The sequence below is a fragment of the Emydura macquarii genome, unplaced genomic scaffold (assembly GCF_026122565.2).
Source record: "Emydura macquarii macquarii isolate MOO-44397 ecotype Brisbane River unplaced genomic scaffold, CSIRO-AGI_Emac_v2 contig_2205, whole genome shotgun sequence".
Taxonomy (NCBI): Eukaryota; Metazoa; Chordata; order Testudines; family Chelidae; genus Emydura; species Emydura macquarii.
The window spans coordinates 19819864-19839580 of NW_027132342.1; the positions used below are offsets into that span (position 1 = coordinate 19819864).

The 19717-nt window shown below is 42.9% G+C and overlaps 1 protein-coding gene across 8 annotated transcripts in view; it reads right to left on the reverse strand.

Annotated features, from left to right (window-relative positions):
- Positions 1–19717, reverse strand: part of LOC137160783 (suppressor of cytokine signaling 1-like) — a 44412-nt gene that overhangs the window by 11165 nt on the left and 13530 nt on the right. For 6 of the 8 annotated variants that reach the window (XM_067559634.1, XM_067559638.1, XM_067559633.1 and 3 more), the window contains one exon: positions 13951–16428. The gene's annotated coding sequence lies outside the window, so the exon portion shown is untranslated. Of the gene's footprint in view, positions 1–13536; positions 13671–13950; positions 16429–17077; positions 17157–19717 lie in introns of those variants that run through there. The other 2 variants (XM_067559637.1, XR_010921978.1) reach the window with 2 other exon arrangements.

The following is a 19717-nucleotide window of genomic DNA, read 5'->3' on the forward strand; positions in this document are numbered from 1 at the left end:
TATTCACCGTTGAACCATCTGAATGCAGCCTCAATCAATTTTGATTTGAGCTCTTCTGCCTTGATTCCTACAACCTCTAAAGCTGTCTTTTATTCCTTGTGCTGCAGATAACCAGGTTGCTGTATCAGCAAAGAGAGCACAAGTCCCAAAAATACAGTTTATATTGACTTGTTCAGCTACAGAGCTGTTAGTGGATTCATCAACAGGCAGAAAAATAAACCTAGCTTTCTATACATATTTCTGAGGCACTTCCCTAAGGCCTTGTCTACACTACAGCTTCATTACTTCTCTTTAACTGGACTGTTTCGCATTGTTTATAGTCCATACCATCAAGTGCATCCATAAATAAGAACAGCCATACTGGGTCAGACCAATGGTCCATCTAGCCCAGTGTCCTGTCTTTTGACCGTAGCCAATGCCAGCTGCTTCAGAAAGAATGAACAGAACAAGTAATCATCAAGTGATCCATCCCGTCACTCATTCCCAGCTTCTGGCAACAGAAACTAGGGACACTTCAGAGTATGGTTTTGCATCTCTGTTCATCCTGGCTAACAGCCATTGATAGACCTATCCTTCGTGAACTTATCTAGTTCTTTTTTGAACTCTGTTATAGTCTGGGCCTTCACAACATCCCTTGGCAAATAGTTCCACAGGTTGATTGTGAGTTGTGTGAAGAAATATTTCCTTTTGGTCGTTTTAAACTTGCTGCCTATTAATTTCATTTGGTGATCCCTAGTTTTTGTGTTATGAGAAGGAGTAAATAACACTTCCTTATTTACCTTCTCCACATCAGTCATGATTTTATAGTCCTCTATCATATACAAGGCAGGTGGGTGCATGTGCATTTAGCTGACTTGTAGTTCTGCCACATGGCCACACTAGTGCTACACAATCAATGCCTGTTGGTGATCTATTCCAGAGTTCCCAGAGCAGCTCCAGGCTGACCTCTGGGCAACTTTGAAAGGCCTAATGGGTGCCCAAGAAATCTGTGGGATGAGGGGTCACACTCGCCCACTGGGTAAACTTTCTACATCACAGGAGGTATCCCCTAAGTCCCTTGGAGCAGTCACCCCCATTTCAAAGTATTTTATGCATCATGGAACCCAGTCAGAATGCTGAGCTTGCAATTTTGTATCAGCAACAAAGGTTCTAACTGGATCCCATAAATGTATCTCACAAGTCATGCAAGATGGCGGTCATGCAAGACGGTGGAGAGTGTTCCTATAGAGAGCCCAAGAGTGAAGCTGGAAGAGAGTCCTATCTAGTGTGAGCCAAGTGAAGGGCTGTACTCTTTAATGGTATCCATGCTATCCATGTTACCACAAGCTCCATCCATATTAACACTAACCTGATTCAAGCTGTTACCACAATCCTGTAGTATCCCCTGTCCACATCAGCACTAACACAATTGAGACTCAACCAAGGTTGACTCTCAGGGGAAACAAACAAACCTAGGCTGACTAGTACACAGAAAGGTGTGCATGGCAAAGGTGTTACTATTATGTTAAGGGGATGGGGGGAAGTGTCAGCTGCAATTAATTTATCTAAGATAGTTGCAAAGTCTTAGGCCTGCCCTGTCTTTATCGTTAATTCTGTGGATATAAACATAGGTTGATTCAAGAATAAGGCCATTTATTTATGGTTTGTTGATTAAGGCCATTATGACTGGTAAGCTACAGGGTATTTGAAAAACTCAAAACTGAAACTGTATTTACTGACTGTACAAAAGCGAGTGTTCAGCAAGGAGGCAAATGTATAGCTCTCCTTAAACTGCAATCTAGTAATTGAAGCCACATGTAGAGAGAGTGACGTTTCCTGCTTCCATGCATTGCACATCAACAGCAGAACAATCATGTACAATGAAGGAATCAATTCTTCAGGTGTTGCAAAAGGATTGTTCTTATCACAAAGCTTTTCAAGATTTTTGAGGGGGAGGGAAAGGGAATAATCTGACATGAAGCCCCTGAATGTTTCACCTTCTGTGAATTCTTTTAAGTTTCACATTTCTTATAGTTTTCTGTGTCATGTGCTTTCCTACTGATACAGGTTGCTGATGGGCTTTTACCTAAAAAACAAGATGGTTTGATGTGTTTTAGATATTCTTCAAGTCAACTAAGTCTGTATGTATATACTTTTGAAAACTATTTTAAACACATTTGTACAAAGTCAAGGACCAAACTATCTGCAAATTAAGCTGCTTGGCTCTAGCAGCAACAGTCAGGTTTGTTGCAGCCCTGCAACTGCAATGTGTCAGAGAGGCCATTGCTCTCCTGAAAGCCGAAATGTGTTTTACAGGAGCTGTAAGTAACCTGTTGTACAAACCTACTCCGGTTTAGTTGTCTAATTAAATTATCATTTGCCTTTCCGGCAAAAATAGTTTTTTTTAGACTACTGAACTCTGGGCCTACAGTTTAGAATTATTTTTCTCCCTCTTAAAAATCAAACTGCTCTGCAGTAGGCGATGCTCGATTTAGCAGACTGTAATAGCTGCTACTCAGCCTACTCGAGTCTGATTAAAAAATTACATTGTTGCTTGCCTTTCTGGCTAATACATTTGCCTTTGCTGGTAGTTGGCCAGTTATAGTGTTGCCAAAATCATGATTTTATCTTGATTAATGGGATTTCGGCCAGTGCTGGAACTAGCTTCACAATGCTGCAGGGAGCTCCAGCTTTCACAAAATTTCAACCCTGCCTGGAGGAAACCCCTCTGACTGGCTGTCTTCCCCGCCTTGTTGGGGAAGAGCTGATGATAGAGATGCTCTTCCCCCTCCTCTTGTGAGCAGAGAGAAGTTTTTGGATAGAGCATGTGGGGAGAAACTGATACCAGTCTCACAGGAGAGAAGGAGGAAGCAGAAACGGCCCAGAAGTTCAGTGTGGCTTAGCTCTCCCTCTCCCATGAAAAATGTCAGCTCCTTCCTCCTCTCCCACTCCCTCTCTGCAACATCAGGCCTGGGAATGGGAGAGAGGGGGAAATAATCCAAGGAGCTGCCCCCCCACTCCTGTCCTGGGGAACGTTAGAGGGGACTCCATGGTAGCTCCCCACCCTCCAGGCCTGGAAGAAGGGGGCGAAGAGCCACTGGAGATGCAGGAGGAGCAGAGTTGCACTGAGGGGAAAGGGGCAGATGTGGGACAGGGGTAGTTTGTAGTTAATTGATGGGCTGGGGGATGGATAGATGTGGGGCTAAGGGGCCACAAAATTATATAGCATTTTGGGGAGAAGTCGTCTGCCTCACGGTGCAGTTTTCAGTAGAACTCTTATAGCAGGCCCCAAAGCCACTTTATACATTTGGAAGAATTGCCAGTTATGTGTCTGTCTGTCTGTCCTACTGCAACCACCACAAACTGGATAAGAACACTAATAGACAACACACAGAGTGAGGTATGTTCAGCAGTGCATTTTTCCTTGGCCTCACCCCATCCCAAAACATTATTTGTATGGATAACATCAGTTAGGTCCATTCACTTGCTCTCTGACTGGCAGACTCTCCTCAACCCCTTCTCCTTCCCTTTTCCCTAATGCAGCTCAATTCTCTTTACTCCAACTCCACCCAGTTACTGTCCCCATCTTACTGGTGGCTCAGTTGCTGCTATGCCAGGCTGAAATCACAGAAATAAATCCTGGAGAAATAACAGACTGTCAGTGGTTTCAGTATGGTTATACAACTGGCCTACTGATCAGAAAAAGGATATTGAGTGAACGGTGCTGAGGGAGATCTAAGAGGCAACCAAGTCTTAAAAAAAAAACCAGTAACAACAGACAGTTTCAACTACCCACATACAAAATTGGTCAAGTGTTACAGTAGGAAAGGTTTAGAGAAAATGTCTTGACACTTTAAATGATTGCTTCTTGAAACAGTTAGTCCTACAAGCACACAGGAAGAGAGGATATCCTTAACTTAGTCCTAAGTAACCCTCAAGAGTTGATTGAAGAAGAAACTATAGGTCACTAAGGAATAGTGATCACAATATAATTAAGTTCAATATCCCCAAAGGGGATCTCACAAAAAAAATTGCGCTTACACGTTAAATGTTAGAAAGGGGGATTCCTGCCCGTCTGCCCTCCCCGCAACAAGGAAGCTAGAAAAAAAGCCCTGAAGTAAAAAAGAAATGAAAATCCTTAGAGTCACCACACAGATTACTTAAGCAACCCTAATACAGTCAGAAAACTATGCATACCCCTAAACAAACAAGGAAGCAAGAAGTGAACCAGTATGGCTAAATGGCAAGATTCAAGAGGCCATTCAAGCCAAACAGATATTATTTGTATTGTGGTAGCACCTCAGAGCCGCTGTCACTGATCAAGATCCCACAGTGCTAGATGATGTACAAAATACACAACAAAAAGATAGCTCCTAGCCCAAAGTGCTCACAATCTAAGTAATCTTTAAGAAGATGGAATCTAACCCTAATGAAGCCAATTAGCTACAGAAGGCAGCATGTACGCTGAAGTTAGGGTGGCTATGTTCAGATAAGGTCAGCAAATAGCAAATATATATATTTTTTAACAAAGTGTTTTCAGTAGAGCAGAAGCAGGAAACTTGTGAGAAAATAATCAGGTCTGTTAGCCTACCAGTAAGTAAAAGGCACAATTAAGGAGAATAAGGACATTGCTGAAAAGCTAAATGCATCAGTCTTCACTATCAAGGATCCTGAAGTGATACCTACCCCAGATCTATTTTTTTCCAGTTATTAAGGTTAGGGACTATCAGACATTAAGGTATCAAGAAAGGAGATGCTGAGACAAACAAGTAAAAAACAAGTCATGAGAACCAGATGGTCTACACCTAAGGATTCTGAAGGAACTAGTGGCTCAGCTGCAAACAAAAACAGGCAATCTCATTAAAATCAGCTACTCTATCAAAGGATCAGAAGACAGCAAATATTATCTTTTTTAAAAGGCACTACACTACAGAAGAGTAAGCCTCATTTCAGTACCAGGTAAATTGGTTGAGGAATCTAATGGAATTCTATGTCAACAAGATTAAGTGGATAAAGGAGAAACAGTTGACATAATTTATTTTAACTTTTAAAAAGCTTTGGTTAAAGTCCCTCACCAGAGGCTACTAGAGAAAATAAAGCAGTCATGGGGTGAGAGTTAAAGTATATCACCGATTACAGACAGGCAAAGACAGAAAACAAAGAGTAAGACCAATGCATGGTTGTAGGAAAAATGTGAACGACTCATACATCTTACAGGATTCCAAATTAATTGTACCAACTCAGGAAAGATCTGGACAACACTGTAGACAGCTCAAGTGAAAAAGGTGTCTGCTCCATGTGCAAAGGCAGTCAGAAAAGCAAACCAAAATGTTAGTGTGCATAATAAATGGAATGGAAAAGAAAAATGAGGATGTAATTAAATTAAGTTAGTAAATGATATGCTTTCACCTGGAATACTGTGTTCAGTTCTGATCACCCTATGTTAAAAAGGATACAGAAGAGATAGACAGAGGTCAGAGACTGGTGATGAGAAGGCATAGGAAAACTTCCATATGCAGAGGGACAGAAAAGACTAGCACTGTTTAGTTTAGAAGAGACTGATGAGAGGGGGCATGAAGGAAATATCAAGACAATGAAGGTATAAAGTCAGTCAGGCAGTTCTTTGTATTCGCTCTCATAATACAACAAGAAGAGGACAGTGAATGAAGTTGAAAGGTAAACTTAAAATTGACAGACAGGAAGAAAAGTTGTGTACCATACTACAGTGAATCAATTGTTACAGACAAAAATCATACCGCTCCAACACTCTCCATTTTGAGAGGCAGCATTCCCTTCAGTCCTGATGTAAGTTATATTCCACACAAATCTGGTGTTCTGTCACTTGCTTACAACAAAAGTCATGAAGCTGATGTTACTGAAAGTCATTTACATTAAAGGGATAAATCCCACGGTACTGCAAGTTTCGGGCATTCATGTATTTGTGTCCCCCTCACTATAGCTCAGGGTCACACATTGTGTCCTGTATATGGACCTTGGAAGGCTGAGAAATAGGAGCACAATTACTAGGTAAGTGAATAGTCCAAAGGTGGAACTAGAACTCTGTTCCTCTAGTGCCAAAAACCCAGACCTCTACCATTTGAGAATAAGGGAAAATCTCTGTTACACTGATGAATAGGAAAATCATTACTGCTTTCTCCAAAAGTTTAAGCACGTGTGCACACACGCATGCAAATTATGTCCCCAGTCCTGAAACTGATCCTCATGGGCAGATTCATGCACCCACGTAGAACAGCACATAGAACTTCAGTGAGACTCCAGGCAAGTGGAAGCGTCCCCCTATGCAGTTGACTGCAAGAACAGGGCCCTACAACAATTACAATTAAATACAGTTTTAGTTAGTTTGCTTAATTATAATCCACTTTCTTCAGCAATAGCTGGGGCACAAATTTTTAATGAGATTTAACTATCTCATTAAATTATGACGGAGTAATAACAAGCTGTTTTTGAGCTAGAGAATCACAAAAAGTGTTGGACAAGTCAAAACTTTAAATCAGGTTTGGAGAAAAATTCTACTTGGCCTTCAGAGTAAACCTGGACATTTCTGATCTAACCTAATTTTGCTAACAAAATTCTAGGGGAGCTAATACAAAGCTAACGGAACCTGGCTGCAACCTTAACCATGGAAAGTCGATCCTCTACATAATTTGTTACATCTGTTTGTGAGTATGAGAGAGCATAAGAGAATTGTTGGGGGGAGGGCAGGAAGGGGGAACATAGAAAATGAGTGTTACCAAAATACCTTGAGAGTAGTTCTTGGAAATGTGCAGTCTGCAAATTTGTATCAGACTTCATTTCCTGTGAAGTACACACTGACTTTTACATCTCTCCACCAAAGGAAAGGAAAATGAACACGCTTTAAGGGGGGCTGCTGTGCAGTCTCCAAAGACAACACAGCAAATGTTGCCATTAAATGAAATGTAAGCAAATGTTGCAGTTAAATAACACACACACAAATCAACACCTTTTGCTCATTTAAGCTAGTTTACCAGAACTGAACTATTATGATGTTGATACAGAACAACTGGGTATAATTTAAGATTCAAAGTAGTTATTGATTACACCTTCTTAAGCCTTTCCGTTCTGGAGACTTGGGGTCAAATCCTGTGTTTTGTCATGGATGTAAATAAGTTTGAAGAGTCCCATCTTAGTAATTTTTGGATACTTATTCACAATACAAAATAAACAGAGACCAGTTGTGCCAGATATCTTTGCTTTAAGAAAGGCACAAAACTGAATTAATAGATGGGTCTCATCAGAAATGAGGCAGAATCATAGAAATGTAGGACTGCAAGGGAGCTCGAGAGATAATCTATGCTAGTCCCCCATGCTGAGGCAGGACCAAGTAAACCTAGATCTTCCCTAACAGCTTTTTGTCTAACCTGTTCTTAAAAACCTCCAGTGACAGGGATTCCACATCTTCACTTGGTAACCTGTTCCAGTTCTAACTATCAGGATAGCGAAGCGAGTTTTTCCTCATAACTAACCTAAATCTCCTTTGCTGCAGCTTAAGCAGATTACTTCTTGACCTACTTTTAGTGGACATGAAAACAGTTGACCAGCGTCCTCTACAACAGCCTTCAAACATGTTAAGGCCTATTATCAAGTCCCCCTTGGGTCTTCTTTTCTCAAGGCTAAACATGCCCACTTTTTAAAATCTTTCCTCATTAATCAGGTTTTCTAAATCTTTTGTCATTTTTGTTGCTTTCCTCTGGACTCTCTCCAATTTGTTCACATCTTTCTTAAAGGATCATGACCAAAACTGGACTCTACCTGTGGCCTCATCAGTGCAGAATAGAGCAGAACAATTACCACCTGTGTCTTACATACCACACTGCTGTTAATATACCCCAGAATCATATTTGCCTTTTTTGCAACTGCATCACATTGTTGGCTCATTCAATTTGTGATCCACTCTAACCCCCAGATCCTTTGCAGCAGTGCTACTGCCTCGCCAGTTATTCCCGTTTTGTAGTTGTGTTTTCATTTTTTCTTCCTACGTGTAGTACTTTGCACTTGTAGTTATTGAATTTCTCTTGCTGATTTCAGACCAATTCTCCAATTTGTCAAGGTCATTTTGAATTCTGATCCTGCCCTCCAAAGTGCTTAGTGTCATCTGCAAATTTTATAAGCATACTGTCCATTCCATTATCCAAGTCATTAATAAAAATATTAAATAGTACCAGACCCAAGACTGACCCCTGCAGGACCCCACTAGATATGCCCTCCCAGTTTGACAGAGAACCTTTGAGAACTACTCTTTGAGTATGGTCTTTCAGCCAGTTGTGCACCCATTTTATAGTAATTTCATCTAGACTGCATTTCCCTAGTTTGCTTATGAGAATATCATGTGGGATTGTGTCAAAAGCCTTACTAAAATCAAGACATATCACGTCTACTGTTTTCTCCCTACCCACTAGGCCAGTAACCCCATTAAAGAAGGAAATGACGTTGGTTTGGCATGATTTGTTCCATGCTGGCTATTACTTATCACTCTACTATCTTCTAAGGCCCAGATTTTTAAAGACATTTAGGCATTGCAATGCCTAACCAATTTAGGAGTCTAAATATCATTTCAAAAGGGACTTAGGCACTTAGGGGGACTTAAATCCCTTTGATAGTTGAAATCCTTTTTGAAGAATTAGATTTAGGCTTCTAAATCATTAGGTGTTGCAATGTTGAATGCAGCAATGCCTAAATCCATTTACAAATCTGGGCCTAAGTGCTTACAAATTCATTGGTTAATAATTTGTGCCAGTATATTTCCAGGTATCGAAGTTAGTCTGACTGGTCTATAATTCCCCAGGTCCTCTTAGATCCCCTTTTGAAAGATAGGTACCATGTTTGCCCTTCTCCAGTCCTCTGGGACCTTGCCCATACTCCAGGAGTTCTCAAAGATAATTGCTAATGGTTCTGAGATTGTTTCAGCTAGTTCATTAAGTACCCTAGCATTAATTTCATCAGGCCCTGATGACTTGAATACATCTAATTTATCTAAATATTCTTTAATCTGTTCTTTTCCTATTCTGGCTTGTGTTCCTTCCCCCTTATGAATATTAATTGTGCTAAGTATCTGGTCACAATTAACCTTTTTAGTGAAGACTGAAGTGAAATAGGCATTAAACACCTCAGCCTTCTTGATGTCATCAGTTATTAGCTCTCCTTCCCCAATAAGTAGTGGATTTAGGGCAGGTCTACACTACAAACTTGCATTGGCGCAGCTGCAACAATGCAGCTGTCGCACTTCTGGTGAAGACGCCCTAAACCAACAGGAGAGAGCTCTTTCGTCAGCTTAATAACTCCACTTCCACGAAGTGGTAGCAATGTCGGCGGGAGTTCTTCTGCCCACTTAGCACTGTCTACGTGGGGGGGTTAAATTCAATATAACTACATGGATTTTTCACATCTCTAAGTGACGTAGTTATACCAAAGTAAGTGTGTAGTGTAGACCTGGCCTTACACTTTCCTTTGTCTTTCTTTCACTCCTAATATATTTGAAGAACTTATTCTAATTGTCCTTTATGTCCCTTGCTGGGTGTAACTCATTTTTTTCCTTATGTCTGTCTACACTACAGGATTAGGTCAACATAAACTGCCTTGCAATCAACCAAGTTGTGGAAGTGTCTTCACATAAATTTGGCTCCCGCTATTACAAGTGCCTCTCATCACCAATTTAGTAACACCATCTCCCTGAGCGGTGTAGTGTCCTGGTAGATGTAATCAGGTCAATGCAGTGTCAGCTCAGACACTGCATTGTTACTGGCCTTCAGGAGCCATCCCACAATGCCCCACACTGACAATACAACAAGTGCTCCTGGTCAGGACGTGCACCACCACCCCCAAAGAGCCACGTGTGCACACACACAAGCAATTTAATAACTGCGGGGGCTGTATGCCAACATAAACTAGGTCGAGGTAATTTTGTAGTGTAGACATGGCCTTAGTCTTTCTGATTTTGTCCCTACATGCTTGTGCTATTCTTTTGTACTCATTCTTATCAATTTGTCCATGTTGCTACTTTTTGTAGGATATCTTTTTGATTTGGAACCATATTGGCTTCTTACTATTCTTCCTATCTATCTTTCTTTTGCATTGGGATAATTTGCTGTTGTGCCTTTAATATTGTCTCCTTGAGACACTGCTGACTTTCCTGAACTCCTTAGTGTTAGTAGCAATATCAGTGATGCTGCAGGTCAGCAGTGATGTACATAGGCAGAATGGTAGTAGAAGCCAATATTATACCTGGCTTTAGCTTGTGCCTTTAGTCATATGCATTCATGTATCAAATTAATATATAATTTCAGTGAGGTCTTGTAAGTAAATATTCATTTATAAAAATACTTATTATACAGCAAAGGTGTCAAACATCTGATATTTATGTGGCCCGCCTGGCATATTCAGATTCTGCATAATCTAAGATTTCATATAAAAAACAAAAACAAAAAAACCCCCACTATTTCCAGCCCTCATGGTTTACAAACACTAACCAAGTGTAACTGATGTAGTGCTGTCTATTAAGTCTGCCGAGCCCCGGAAATAATGATTGACAAAAATGTGACCTTCCCAGGGCCTCTATTAATCCAACTGAAGTGCTGATCCTGGAGTCTAATGATTACATTTAGTAACAGCAATATCTATTTTATTGCTGGTCAAGATGAGATGGGAATGGGGTGAGAGAAAAGCCAAGATAGGAGTGTGTGTGTGATGATGGACGAATTGGGAGGTACTAGGGGGAAAAAATGCAGACCAAAGAAAGGCAGAAACACAGAGGGAAAAGAAAGTGGAAAGGGAGAGAAATAAGGCAGAAATAGTGGCATAAAGATGGGGTGAAAATAGTTTTTCAGTGAGTGATACTGTATGTGACTGCAATAATGAGATAACTAACATTTCAATTACAAGCTATATTCTACCTTTGATCTTTGTGCAAAAAATTGACTGAATTAAGAATAGTACATAGTCCTACGTGTAAGCAAGCACCAATAAATAATTGAGAAATACAATTTGATCCTCTCCAAAAATGAGTTTGACAGCTCTGTTACAGAGGAAGAGATATGTACATTTGGAGGCCCTGGAGGAGAGGGGGTGGGGCAGGGCAGAGGTGGTTCTTTCAGGTTTGCTTTTCAAGACAGAAAGGTTCAACAGTTGCGACATAGGCTCATGTGCCTTGGGAGAAGGCTGCAGTTTACACATTGCTTTTATTACAGCCTTAATGAAAGACTTGCATACACACTCAAATCAACGATATTTAAGGTCAGTTATGGATGAACCAGGTTATTTAATCATATCACTAACACAGTGACGAGCAGCATAAAGATGACCCACTGCCTACTGATCTGGATATGGCCAAAACCACACTTAAAAGCCAAGTATCCAACTGACGAAGACAATTAACAAAAATAGAAACACTTATAAATACAGTTTAGCCTCATCCACAATTGTGTTCGAATTTAGTTCAACCGAAACCAAGTTTATACTTTAATGTTTGTCCCATGAACATTTAACACACATGCTTAAATTTAAATACATGCATATAGTCCCTTTTACCTTAATAAGATTAAACATGCTTAAAGCATGTGTGCTAAGTGGTTGCAGGATCTGGACTACAGCCATGATTGTTTTGGTAATGTAGAGAGGACCGTGTCCTCTCTTCAGAGAGGCTGTCATTAGAGGAGGAAGTGTCAGGAAACTGTAGTTATATTTGATTTCATCATATCACAGGAGCTGAACAGGGTTGGGCATGGTGAATATGTGATTGGATTTTCCTTTAAATTCCCCAGAGTGCTGCAATGAGCAAAACTGGCAATTCAATAAATTATGCTGCTCCCTTTAAATTGATACTGAACAAATAATCCCAAAATGGTAGTACGCAAAATTGGCAACCCTAAAAATTAAAAAAATCACAAGTCAAACATCCCCCAAAAATCATGAGACTGGCTTTTAAATCATGAGATTTTATTTACATAAAATAATAAACGACAGATTCTTTTCATTTGCCTTTAGAATGTGCTCAGGTCCTGTTTTCAAGCTTTTCTTTGAACCAGGGCTATTTTTTTTTAAAAGATGGAAGTTGAACACCTCACTTAAAGTCTGAGTTTTTGGAGGCATTTGATTAAGTAAAAAGTAAACAGTGAAATTCACAATAAAAATGAAAGGAGGGTGGCAACACAGAGGAAGGAATCTGAGATTGTTTATTAATGCCATTTTTCATATAAACAATAAAAACAAGGTGTTAAAACAATTTGCGGTCATGACACCTTTTTCCAAGTATGGGAATGTCAACCCTGGTGTTCTAAGAAAACTCCAATTTAAAATTACAATCTGCTTTTACATAGGAAGAATTTCTAGTTGGCAAATTATTCAAGTCCTACAACATTGTGTCCTGTCATATTACAACACTTTCCATTCCAGAGGTGAATGTACCTCAGTGCCAACAAAAATGATCCTGCTATTTAAAGTTTGTAAAAGTGATAAAACATTTTATATTTTTTGGGTGAAAGAAGCTAAAGCCCAAGATTTTATTCTGAGTCTTGTGACATCTGATGTTTTTCTTACAGCCACAGCTCCTACATTTGAGTGATTATCTCAGGTTTTGATTTTTTTTTCCTTTTCAATTAAATTTCTCTCCGTCTTGGTTCTGGAGGAAAGCTCAAAAATGTGATCTGAGCGAGCCCAAAAGGCTCAAAAAGCAGAAAGCAAAGAAGAAGAAACCAAGATTTATTATTGTTTCAAAAATCTCATTATTTTTAGAGGATTAATTCTTGATTTTTTGAATTCTTGATGTTAGCAAAGCTGTACCAGTCACCCAGGTCCTTTACCAAACACACACCAAAGAACGTGCATTAATTGAAGCATTTTCTAATTTTCAAGTCTAATTCCAATCCACAAGTTCACACCAATTTTAAATATCTTTAGTTTAGAATAAAATCAACCACTCCTTTACTGAGAGACAAAAAATAAAACAAACCAAAATCAGTAGCCACCTACACTAGCAGTAACAGTAGCAGCATGTAGTGTTCTAGCCATTTTGCAACAAACAAGAGGGCTCTGCAAGTGAACTAGCAAAACTGACAGCTAGAATTTGGGACAGAGCAAGTGGTGACATAAGAAAACAAAACAGCTTTTAAGAGCCTGCCTTTATTCCCCCCCCCCCCCCTTTCTTTTTCCCTTTTTTTTGGGTAAGAAAATTCAGTGCTGGTTAAAGATGACAGATTGGTTTCTCCTGTCTTCATAAGCAGTGGTACCTTCAGATCAAGGCTGCAGCATTAGGATGGTTGAGTGGCTGTATTTGGCACTGCCAATGCCTATGCTAACTTCACTCTCCATCTGTCCATCTAAGCAATTGGGCTAAATTCTCTTTCAGCAGAGAGGCTTGAGGAAAGCCCATTTCGTGGCCTCCATCTTTTGCCAGGTTGGAGACCTCAGTGTCTCAAACTTGTTTGAATCAGGAAGGGATGAGAGCAAAGAGAACATCTTTCCCAGGAATGGGGTAAAATACCCTTCAACTTTCCTGCTTGCTACAGCCCCGATGGACTCATAGGAGATAACCTGAGATGACCTGACCCAGATTCGCGGAGACTAGGACCTGCCAGCGATGGATCTATATTCTTTGTAGTTAGCTGCTTCGGACACCGTCCGCTGCAGCTTGGGGCTCTGCTCCCAGACGGATCTGCAGGCTGGAGAAGGGAATTTTGTTTGTTTGTGGGTGGGAGGGAGAGGATCAAGGCAGGAACAGCTGCTAACTGGCTTTAACTTTAGGACGATCGGTGCAACTTTCCAGGCACAGAAGCAGCACTGGCCACTGGAGTTCAGCCAAGAGTTTGTATCTCCACCCCCAAGGAGCCGGGTTTCATACACAATCTCCTGGTACCTCAATGAAGCTAGCCCCCAGCCCCCAAGAGAACCCCCACCCTTCGAGACACTTGAAAGTAAAAAAAGGGGCTTTGCGTTACTTACTGGAGACGGGGGCCAGCCCATGCACTTGGGCCAAGGGATGCACGCCAAATCCTCCTGGTGGCTCGCCCGGGCCGGAGGAGGGATGGGGGCTAGGGAACTTCGGATTTGCAAGCAAGAAAAGAAGATGCTCTCTCCGAGCAAAGGACGGGGGGTGGGGGTCCGGGCCGCTCTCCCGCCCCTGTCTCCTAAGGGCTTCCAGAATAGTTGCTCAAGTGCAAAATCACGGCAGGAAACCCCCGCAAGGAGCATTTAGGAGCCGAGCCCCCTTGCAATGCGGCTCCGAACGCGGAGGGGAGAGCGAGGAACGCCGGGCTGAGTGACGGGAAAAGAGGCGGCAGCTGGTCGGCGCGTCCCGCCGGGGGGGGGCGGGGGGAGGAGGTGGCAGCAGCGCGAGACGCCCAACAGCTGCGGCAGCAGCAACCTCGCCTGGGCTGCCGCCGGCGCGCGCCAGGCTAGCCTCCCCCGCCCACAGCGGGTACCGGCGCGGGGTCGCGCGCCAGCAGCCCTCCGCTTTCGTCGGTTCCAAAGAGGCCGGGCCGCGCGCTCTAAGGGGCCGCCGGCAAGTGCCAACCCTGCTGACAAACGAAAAAAGGCCCCTGCGCTGGGGAGAGCGAGCCCGTTCCCCGCGCCAAGAAGCAGGCGCTCGGTGGGGCAGGAGCGAGCGAGGGGAGGAGGCTGCAGGCTGACTGACTCCTTCCCTGCCTGCACAGCGGGGGGAGCCCAGGCTCGCTGTCCAAGTCCAGCCTTAGGCAGAGGCTGGCTCCTCTGCTCGGGTTGCTTTGCAGTAATTCCCCCTCCACAGACGGGGGCCACGATAGATGCCACCCACTGGTGGCCAGGAGCCCAGCAGCCGCCAGCCACTGAGACCCAGGGGCTGAGGGTCCAGCACCACTACAGCATTTAGCCACGGTGCAATTACTGGATCCCTGGTGCTTGCAGGACATGGGAGCACCCAGGGCAAACACCCCCCACTCTAGGGTTGGTGCCTGGCCTCCATCCTCACCCAACAAGGCCTACTCGACACCCAAAACTTGGGCCAACCTCCTACAGTGCTCAGGGCTCACTCCCCCCCTGCAGGGAGTTAAATCGACTTCCCCCTCCCCCGTAGACTCAACCACTGGCTGGAAGAATTCTTCCAGCAGTCCAGCTACCACCTCTCAGGGAGGTGGATTTACTACAGCACTGGAAAAAGAGCAGCGTTTGCTGTAGTAAGTGTCTACACGGCCGTGCTACAGCTGTACCCCTGAACTGCTTGTAGTGTAGACATACCCCAGACCAGGAAAGCACATTCACAGTCCTGTATCTCACCCCTGTCCATGCAAAGGGACCTGTGGTGTGATACAGATGTATGATTTTTAATATGACAGTATGGGGTAGTGTCCCTAAACTTTGCCTCTATTTTTCCATACAGTTATTCTTTATTTCAGTAGACCCCTACATACTGAGCTGCTGTGATATCAGATCTACATACTTGTCACTTTTTCAGAAAGAAAAGGAAGGCAAACTAGACTATGCATAATGATGGTTTGGGAAGAGGCAGTCCCTTCATTTCCCTCTCATCAGCATAATAAATCCCAGAGGGATGTGGCCTCCATTTGTGTCCCACCACCCCTGCATTGATCTCTGGCTTTCTCCTTAAGGTGGTCTAGATGGATTGAAATTGAATAACTATCACTGGCAATCTTACTGTGCCACAGAAGATTTGGTGGCTATATGAGTTAGTATCCTGCATGTTGGTGGCAAATGTAAAATAGGTACCTAGACTGTGAAGTAGTTGAAAAGCCTGAACATGGATATCTCTTTGCTTTATCTGAAGCGCATTGGTCAGGCAGCACTGAAAAGAAAACTGAGGCCTATACATTCTTGTTCTTGAGCTCACCCGCTGGGTTTCTGCAGCATGATGTGGCCATTATACTTCCACCCAGTGCTCCACGGGCATTGCAGGGTTGGTGGGTGATTAATGAGCAACTTAGTGCCCAATTTGGACCAGCTGTAGCCATCCCACCAACACCAAGCCCAATGATGCAGCTACAGATAATTTGCTAGGAAAAGCAGTCAGTCCTTAATAAAACTACTTTAATGCATGGGTAGGAAAGGATAATGACACCTGGGCACATCCACTCAGAAAATTTGATATTGGGCAGAAGAAAAGGAACGGACAGCAACTGCTGGAATTTGCAGCTGTCAATGTCAGGGTGATCACTGATTTGCTCTTGTGTCATGCAAAAATTCACAAGCAGACCTGTACAGCTCCGGTAGTTTCACTCTTTTTCAGATTTCTCCAAATCCAACTCTTCCTTTGGCAAGTCACTGTGGTGTCCTATGAATCTGATTGCATTGCAGTAGCAGAGTTTACTCTTGGTCTGAAGTGAAGTCATTGGCAGAGCTGTTTGGGAGTCTAGGGCTATTATCAGAGTGGGTGCTGCAAGTAGCAGTTATGGAGCATTGGCAGAGCAAGCTGAAAAAAAGTTCTTTTCCCTGGGGAGAAACAAGAACACTGTTATAAAATTGATTTTTTTCTGGTATCATGTGATTCATTTAATAAACATTTATTCCTCAAAAATAAAAAGGCACATGTGATCCTGAATGAAAAAGCATGCAATTCTGTACATAAAATACAACTATCAACTCCTAAATCTACTCACTATTAGTTCTATGACTGCCTTGTGTCTGCCCTCAGACTGATACACTTTGATCACCCAAAGCCCTGTTCCGACCAGGACTAATGCACATGCTTGTCTTCTGTGCTGTGAATTGTCCTCTCAAAATAACTGGATGCAAATACAGAAATACAGGGCCAGAGTCAGTGATATGCTCTGGCTTGCTTTGCACCATTCCAGTGATGCAAGACAGCTGGTTTAGGAGACTGGGTAAATGGGATTTGTGGCTGCTTTGAATCATTAGAGCAGGACAAAGCAGCCAGAACATACTAGTCAGTCTGCCCTGCAATATCTCTGGTACTTCCATAGAGCACTATTGGAAAGATGAAGCCAACCATGAAAATAATGTTGGAGGCAAAAGTATTTTTGAACTCCCACAATGTGCTTTAGATCTGTTTGAATTCTGTCTCAACATGGTCAAAATAATGTGCTGAACACCATCCATTAGAATTTTAAGATGACTATACCTTAAGAAATTCTCATCTTTTTCATGGGAATTTTATTTGTCTGGGCAAATAGGAGAGACTTGCTTGTTAGTTTTCTTTGCATTCTTGGATGGCATCTTCAGAAAGTTGGGCACAGTATTCTGTGCTTTTCAAATGTAAAAATCAAGAGTCAAACAGGAGAGTTTTTCCCTTGGTGAATACTTGTAGCCATTACATTGTACAGTGTAGTATAACATTTCTCATGTTATACTATAGATGTAATACCCTGCATTAACATTAATTCTTCTAATTCTTCCTTTAAGTTTTCCTTTATTTCTTCACTTGCAACATCTAGCAGCAGATCTCACTTTCTTACCACTACTGCAGCTCACTCATTCTTGAGCTGAGCTCACCACCACATAAAAGCTGTAGCTGGGACACCCTGCATCAGTCTACCTCTTAAGCAAAAGGCCTGTCATTAGACATATTACGTCAGTGTTCTGACTCCATTTGCTCCACGTTTCTAAAAACTGGCCATAATCTACAAGGACCTTAATGTGTTGGGGTCTGGATTGCCTCATCATATGCTCTCCCATGGGATGCTACAGCTGGAGGGACCCGAACATGGGCTTAGGGGACAGAGCAGTCTCAGCACTGGACCCACTGTTACGGAACCTCTTTCTTGTCACAGGAAAGCTGACTGAGGCCAAGTCTGACTGTCCAGACTGAAATGTAAGATTCATTTTTATAATATTCCCGAAGTAATAATTTACTTTAAACAAAGGACCATCACCCAAACAACCATCCTTGAAACCAGGAGACCATGTTCAAGATATGTGTTTTTTACAGAATTCTTTTCAGCACTTAAGTACCAAGGTGAAAGGCACCTTGGAAATAAAATAGATAAGCAGACAGGCCCTTGTCACTGCTGTGTGTGACCCCTTTTAACTCCAGCCCAATACTGCATCTCTAGAGAAAGTGGATGCATCCTGAGGGTAAAGTATTCTGAGGTAGCAATGAAATGCCACTAATGCAAAGAGGTTAATTCAACAAAAACTGGACCTGCATCATCATCTGTTTTCAATAATACAATACCATCAGGCTTCTACAAGATACCAGACCAAGAACATACCATTCCACTGCATGCTGCAGGTTTTGGGAATTGTTTAATTCCCACTATCCCTGACACATTCTAAAATACAATACAAGGAAGATACATCCCCCCAGGAATACCCTTTTAGGAAGTCTTAGTTCAAAAGGGTTTTATCTGAAATCAGACTGTTGATTGCAATAGCTTTGAATGCACTATATTTTTGGCTAAGCAAAGTGACTCCCTACACCGTCAGTTGCACACAGATATGGGCATGTGAGGAAATGGGGTGGAAGTGGGGAATGGGGGGGGGGGGTCACACAGAGGTGAATAAAGAGAACCTGGAAGTCAGAGAAGAGAAAGAAAGGAATCAGAGAGCAATGGGGGAAATGGAAGGTACACAGAGCCCCTGCCATGGAGGAGAGGAATGCGGGACAATGCAATGGGGACAGGGGGATATGGGGAATACAGAGCCCCTGGTGTGTGGCAGAAGGTGGCATGGAGGAATGGGGGGCACAGAACAGCTGGCATGGGAGATGGGAATGGGGAGTTGCAGGGAGTCACTGAAAGAGACAGGGATGGGAGCAGCTTGTGGGGGGTGGAATGGAGGGGTACAGGGAGCCCCTGGTGAATGCAATGAGCTTGGCCTATCCAAGCTAGGAAATGTGTGACTGCCCCCCACAACCCCAGTGTGAAGAAGAAAGCATAGGTCCTTTTCCCCAGTTAGATTCCCTCCCCCACAGGGTCCCCTCTCTCATGCTGCCCTACACAGTCTCCTTGAAGGGATGCTCACAGTTCAAGGAGTGAAGCTTCAGAAAAACAAGAGAACAAAACTTTGTGGCTGAAAGCAAAAGGAGGCTGAATTAGTTCTACTCTTGCAGGAAACGCCGGCACATTTCATTGGCCTCTTTCAATGAAGCTGAAACCAGGCCCCACCCCTCCCACTCCAGGAGCAGGTCACTTCTCAGTAACGAAGAGAGACTTGCTTTCCAGGAAAGCGAAGGCTGCAGTTTCATGCCGCCCACAGAGTAGTGACCCAGAGAAGCCAGCACATGCTGTGCACTTCCACCCGTACACTGCAATCGTTGGGCAAGAGGCTGGTACATTCATAGACAGAAAGACACAGTGCTGAACAGCATCATAGAGCATCCAGGATCAAACACGAGGTGGGTTAGGGAGAAGGAGAAACATTAAGGGGGTGTACAACAGGTAATGGGGGAGGTTGCTTTTTTTTAAAAGGCATCGGGCTAGTCCACTCTTCCCCCGCCCCCCGGAGTCCCAGCACACAGGCCTGCCAAAGCATCTCAACCCTTTCCTACAGCACCCCCTGTTCTTCCAGTCTGGGCCCCAGGCACATGTATGGGGCTTCTTTAGTGAACCTCACTCCTTATTTGCAGCCCCTGGTTTCATATGGAATGGCAGAGAGTGAAGGCTTGTCTTCACTGAAGGGTCAGCTTGAAGTATAACTTAGGTGTTGCCCTTAACTTGGCTCCCATCCAATCATGCACATTCTTGGAGTCTAACGAGTTAAATGTTGCTTTAAACTCAGACTTGCTGGCTTGCTAGGAGGTATATTGAAGTTCAAGTGTTCC